Source organism: Sphaerodactylus townsendi, linkage group LG05, assembly GCF_021028975.2.
Source record: "Sphaerodactylus townsendi isolate TG3544 linkage group LG05, MPM_Stown_v2.3, whole genome shotgun sequence".
Taxonomy (NCBI): domain Eukaryota; kingdom Metazoa; phylum Chordata; class Lepidosauria; order Squamata; family Sphaerodactylidae; genus Sphaerodactylus; species Sphaerodactylus townsendi.
Genome location: NC_059429.1, coordinates 70,974,900 through 70,981,920, shown reverse-complemented (window position 1 = coordinate 70,981,920; position 7,021 = coordinate 70,974,900).

The following is a 7,021-nucleotide window of genomic DNA, read 5'->3' as shown; positions in this document are numbered from 1 at the left end:
GAAGAATGTGGATTTATACCCTGCCTTTTTCTCCTGTAAGGAGTCTCAAAGCTGCTTACAAACTCCTTTTGTGAGGCAAATGGGGCTGAGAGAGTTCTGAGAGAACTGTGACTTGCCTAAGGTCACCCAGCATGTTTGATGTGTAGGAGTGGGAAAACAAATCCAGCTCACCGGATAAAAGTCCATTGCTCATGTGGAGTGGTGGGGAATCAAACCCAGTTCTCCTGATTAGAATCCACCAGCTTTTAACTATTACACCACACTGGCTTTAACAGGTTAAACATCCATATTGTCTTGCTGATGCTGAAAGTACCTCTGCTCTGAGGAAGGCAGAAGCCCACCATTTGGTTATTTATTTAGGAAAATAAATATTATTTCAGGCATTGATGGCCTTGGGGGATATACCATTGTGTAAGCTGTGTGTTTAATACACCACCCTCCATTTGGTTGTTATTTTCCTTCTCAGCCAGGCAATTAAATTTAGGAAAACTCTGGTTCCCTTGAGCAAACAATAAGGGTTGCTAATGCTACTGATGGTTCTACATTAGGAGCTGCAACTTTAATAATGTAGCACAGAGGTTGATGGGATGGTTTGGTGACTATGTGACCATATACAATTACATTTGTCTCACAACTGAGCGAATTGGGAATCTTTGTGAACAGGCACTCAATTCTACATGCTACCAGCCGTGGGACTGAAGCTGAATTGAAAAAGGGACTATTTCCAAGATACTTACTACAACACAATATGAGGTTTAAATAACCATTGTGTTCATGAATTATTGTTATTAATGAACAATAGACAGCAGAAATATGAATGAGCATCCAGGCCAGTGTAGATTTTATATTCTTATTACAAAGGATTTAAGCCAAATTTCTATTCTATTTTATTGTTCTACTACAGCAATCACTTCTTTTCTCTACAGTTGGTTTTCAAGGTGGTAAAATACAGGCATTCAGCCATGCTAGCAGCGTGGCATGAGCCAGAGGACTCTGGACCAGCAACTCTGCATTTGAAGATACAGTATGTTTGTAACATCTCAGAATGTGACATGATTTTGACTACAAAATGTTACAAAATCATATCAGGGGTCTGGGGACATCTGGGGGGACTAATGGCCCGATCTGGGGGGAAGCGGCATCTAGAGTTGGACAGCGGATTTGCTCTACCTGGGGCACTTACTCAGGGATGTAGTTTGGTTGTTCTGAAGGCATGACTGGGTGTAGAGCTGACATTAGCCAGCTGTCAACCCAGCTTTCCCTGCAGATGTGTGGAATTAAGGTGCAACTCACTTGGAAGAAAATCTCTTTGCATTCAGTAGATTTCATTTCCAATTAAATATGCTTGGAATCAGCCTGTAAGACAGATCTGAATACTTCTAAAATCTCTGAATTAGGAACAACTATGCAAAATAAGCTTAAATCACTAACAGAAGCTGTAAAGTCTGTGCTTTCAGAAGCAGTGTGCAATTATATATGACATATCTTGGGCACCCCTTTTTAAAGGAGCTTTGGGAGGGGGGATTCAGAAAAGGACGGCTGCTTAACCCTTTTACTTCCCATCATTTCCCTGCTGTACATTCTCCTGTCTTGAACTTTCAAAAAAGGCAATTTCTAAAGTCTTTTTTCCAGTAGAACGTGCTGTTGGACTGCTATGGCTAGTAGGAAAGTATGGCAATACATTAAATTACCAAAGCTTCAGGTAGTCAGCGTTGTAGGGCTCTTATACTAGGAAAAAGTATAAAGACACTTGAAATGAGAGACCCAAGTTCCAATTCCACACTCACGTATTCATTGTATGACCATGGCTACTTTCAGCTTCCTATTTAACAAATGGAAATAATATCTGTCTCAAGCCATCACTGTTAAAATACATCACAATATATGCTTATATGTTATGAAGCAGTTTTCATTTGCACCTTCATATGGTCAGTTTAACCTAGTATTAGTTGTGTTTCTCATTATTCAGTGGGTGTAGTGGCTAGGATGTTAGTCTAGGGTCAGGAGACCCAGGTCCAAAACCCAATTCTGCTAAGGAAGCTTGCTGAATAACCTTGGACCAATGACTTTCTCTCAACCTAACCTACCACCCACAGTTGGTGTCTGAGAACAAAATAAAGGAAGAACAATGCTGTAAGATGCTTTGGGTCCCCACTGGGGAGAAAAGCAGCCTACAAATAGCTCAATGAATAACTAAGTAGGTATTCACCACAAATAATAGCTGTCAGAACAATGCTTCCTAAATATTTGCTAGAACAGTTTGAGGTGCCTTCATGTCAAAAAACAAACTTGAAATCTCAGGCACAATTGCTACATTTCCCAAATGTCTCTCCCCGCCTCCTTTTTATGTTTTGTAATTGCGTGTCAGACCAAGTGCACTCTAAACGCGAGCACTGTTGGCTCCAAGGAGAGTGCAACGAGATAATCCATGTTTTCAACATTCACAGGCTGCTCTTTTCACAGGCCATGGGCCGTACTTTATTAGGTTGAGCAGCTCTGGGTCTGCAAGAAAGGCCCATGCCTTTCTCATCAGTATGAGAATGGCCCAATGAATGGTTTCCAAGTGTTTACTCAGCATTTGTCTCATGGCTCATCAGAGGAATGAGGAGGGGGGTGCCGACAGGTCTTTTGTTCGACTGAACTGCCTGATGTGTTATGACAATGTTCCATGAATATGCAGAATGGCAGAAGGGATTATGACCAGCACAATTCCCCCCAGGCCCATTTCTCTCTCTCTCCCCCCCCCCTCTTTTTGCCTGGGATGTTCAGGGGTTTAAGGATGACCTGTTCACGATTAGGGCACCGAACATCAGATTGTCCAGCAGATAGGGGTGTAAAAATCCCACACTTGTCCAAAACTGTTAACATCTGACTTGAAGGTCAGTCAGTCTTATGCTGTGCCCTCTCTTTATAAATTTCCAGCTGGCAGGGGCAGCTTCATAGACAGCATTGTTTTGCCAGAGACATGGAAATATCCATGTGTAATGAATGACTGAGTCAGTGACGCATGAAGTCCAAGGAAAAAGATGGTGAGACTGACTTGCTCTACGTGGACAATATTCTTCTGGTCTTCTGTTACTGCTGATCTGTAGGTTTCTTCTTGCTGCTACCTGATTTTTCTCTCTTAGTTTCCTCATTTAAGAATCTAGGAACAGAAATGAACGTGATGAACTGTACAACTATGAGTCTACATGTTTACACCTCATCGTAAGAATGTGATTTTTCATTTACAGTAAGATTATGTTTCTAGCCCTCAAGAGCATACAGACAACCTTGAAAATATGGATGTTGCCAGGTTAGCCATATGTATTTGGCATCCTCATCTAAATATTTAAAACTCCTCCCTTGTCCTTCCCCAAATTTTTAAACATTCATATCTCAGCTATCCTTTGCTGAAGTCTGTCATCTTGTTGCTGCCTTCCTGAACAAGTCTCCTGGATTCCTGTGTGTCTCTGGTGCTCACTACTCTTTGTCTAACTCCTGTCACTGTCATACTGTAAATCAAAGTATCTACTACTAGTAGAGCGGAAGATAGGCAGATAGCAGTCTGATTAGTTATTGGGGGAGGGGGTATTATCCCATTTTAAATTTGAGTTTGTAAGCAACCTCAACCATGGAGAAAAGTATGATATAAATATCTGAATAAAATTTAGGTGGATTCTGCATGGGCCAAAAACAGTGTGTGCGAAAATGGTGTAAACCCTTTTAAACCATTTTACACCGTTTTCACACCACTATTTTTGGCTCATGCGGAATCCCCCATAAACACACAGGGGAACATCTCATATCCTCCTCCCCTACTACTTCCTTTTTTCTGAAAACCTCTATTTTTCTGCATACCTGGGCTTTGCTCAGGTTTGCAGAAAGATCCATCTTGTCTGTCCATGGCTCCAAATTCCAGATTTAAGTATTCACAGATTTGGCCATGTTGAGAGTTAGCCATATTGATGATGATTAGTCCTCTCAGGAATAGTAGTGTGCTAATCTACACCAATAAGATTTTAGATCAATCCTCGTATTCTGTACATAAAGCCAGTGTTCCATCCTTATAAGCAATTGCAGCACTTGATGTTGATACAGTAGGATAAGTCCCCATTATTTTGACAAAAGTGGAACCATCAATTAGAAATGTGTGTAATTGGTTTATTTGGGATATTTAAAAAAATATTTCACTCTACACTTTATTAAAACTGTTAGTTTTACAATGTAGTCCTAAGGAGAATTACTCCCTGGAAATCAGTGTGCGTCAACTTTAGTAACTTTACATTGGGTGACACTATTAAAGTGCAGTCCTAAACTGAATGAATCCTTCTGAGTTCATTAAATTTAATGAGGTTAGAAGGGTGTAATCTTCCTAATGATTGTCCCCTTAATTTTGCAAATTATTTTACTTGACATCAGTTTCAAAGGCAAACAACTTTCTGTATGTAGCTCCTTTCCCTTCTCCAACTGGAGTGAAATTTTCATGGACTATACCTGTCACCCAAGAGATCTTTTCTGCCAAATAATAAGGTGAATCAAAGAAGGTATTCCATTTTACAAGCAAATAGGAAGATGCCCAGAGATTCAGTCAGACTCTCCAGCACCACTCCTGGTGAATAAACTAGAGAACTGTGGACTGGACTCCAGGATAATTAGATGGATAGGGAACTGACTGGAGAATCGCACTCAAAGAATGGTTGTGAATGGCAATTCAACTGAATGGAGGGAGGTGTCCAGTGGAGGGCCAAAACCAAGCCAGTACTTTTCAATATTTTTATAAATGATCTGGATGAGGGTGTGGAGGAACTACTCATTAAACGTACAGATGATACCCAATTGGGAGGAGCAGTGAATACACCAGAAGATAGAGATACAATTCAGCAAGCTCTAAGCACACTGGAAGAATGGGTGGAGGTGAACAAGGTGCAATTCAACAAGGATAAGTGCTGAGTTCTACATCTGGGTCACAAAAATGAGGAACACACATACTGAATGGGGGGTACACTACTGAGTAGCATGTATGTGAACAAGATCTTGGAGGTACTGGTGGCAGTAAGTTAAATATGAGCAGTCAGTGGGATGCAGTGGCAAAAAAAGGGCTAATGTGATCTTGGGGTGTATCAACAGAGGCATAACATCCAAATCACAAAATGTCAGTCCCACTGTACACTGCATTTGTCAGACCTCACCTGGAATATACAATTACGGAGGCCTCACAGGGGCCTGGAGACCAAGCCCTATGAGGAAAGGTGGAGGGGCTTGGGGATGTTTAGTCTGGAGAAGAGGAGATGGGGGGATATGGTTGCTCTCTTTAATTATTCGTAGAGCTGTCACTCAGAGGAGGGCAGGGAGCTCTTCTTGTTGGCAGCAGGGGATAGGACTCGCAATAATGGGTTTATATTGCAGGCAGAAAGTTCCAACTGAACACTAGGGAGAATTTTACAGTAAGAGTTGTGGAACAGTGGAATCAGCTGCCTAGAGAGGTGATGAGCTGCCCCCTCAGTGGCAGTCTTTCAGCAGCAGTTGGACAAACACTTGTGTAGGGTGCTCTAGGCTGATCCTGCATTCTGACTGGATATTAGGGGGGGGGAAGGAAGGCAGCTGGAGGGTAGGAGCCATGCAGCAGGCCAATGTAGCAAGCGTTGTGGTCCTGAGAGAGGAGAAGGAATAAGGTGCAATCCTGTTCTCCCCATTCTGAGGACTGGGGAGACCTATTGAAAACAACTTGCAAGATGAGGGCAAGCCAGTTGAGCTTCACATAAGATTTGGAGAAAAGCAACCCAAGAAATCAGGGCATGTGGAACAGCAGACACAGAAAATAACATATGACAACTGGCAGCTAACATGGCAGAGGAAAACAGATGTTTGCATTTTGGCAAACCAAGTAGATAACAAGCAGCATGGCAGCATGGGGATAAATAATTAATATATAGTGTGAAAAATGTCATTGGAGAGGTATAAAGTAGTAAAGATGTGGGTTTATCTCTGACCTGGATAACCCAGGAAAATGCAATCTCAGAAACTAAGCAGTGTCATCCCTGGTCAGTATTTGGATGGGAGACCACTAAGGTGTACCAAAGTCACAATGCAGAGGCAGGCAATGGCAAACCACCTCTGAATGACTCTTGCCTTGAAAACCCCACCAGGGGTCACCATAACTCAGTTGCAACTTGATAGCAACCCCCACCCCACCTCTGTTAAGTAAAAAGGTGAAAGATTATTTGATTTGTAGAGAAACCAGATTATTATGGATACCATCCTTATATCTGTGTTAGGAGTCTGAGACCTGCGGCTCCAGAGGCAAGCGTGCATCAGTGACTCTTAAAAAGAAAATGCAATCTTTCAAGTTAAGACCAGTAGGGGGAGGTGGGATGCTAGAATAATTAGTATGTGAAGGGAATGGTAGACTAAAATTTGTATGGGAACAAAAAGATCCTTTACAGAAAGAAATGATAGAAGTGAACAGTTGCCAGCTATCCATTTGCAGATTAATACGTCTGCAGTAAAACAGCTGTGCAGCATGTTCTATTGTAGCCTCTCTCCTACTGGTTGCAGTGAGAGCACATTTCTGAAAAGACTATAGCAGATACTGCCCAGTACAGGGACATTTTCCCTCAAGTCCCCTGTCCTCAGTCTGCAGCATTGCCTATGGTCCCAGGGGTGAAAGCAAAATGTTTGCAACTACTTGTCAGTCCTGATGGAAAAGTGCCACATTGCTGGGGAGTGGGGAGCAAAGCATGTATATTTCCATTTCCACAGACTACACCACTTTTTTTCTTTTAGAATTTGCACACAAATTATTTGTCCCTGTCCCTAGCAGGTACAGCATTTTAAAAAGGAAAGAATCACACCTAAAGTGGAGCAGCAGTGTTTACAGAATCAGAACCCTTTCAAAGCCAGTGATCTAGCCATGTAAGCGATATAAAGTCTATTCAAAGACATGCAATCCTTGTTCATGGCTAGGTCAGAGTAATCTGCTGTATAATTCTGTTTTTTGAACTACAGGCCAGACAGTCAGGCACCATAATAACACACAAGT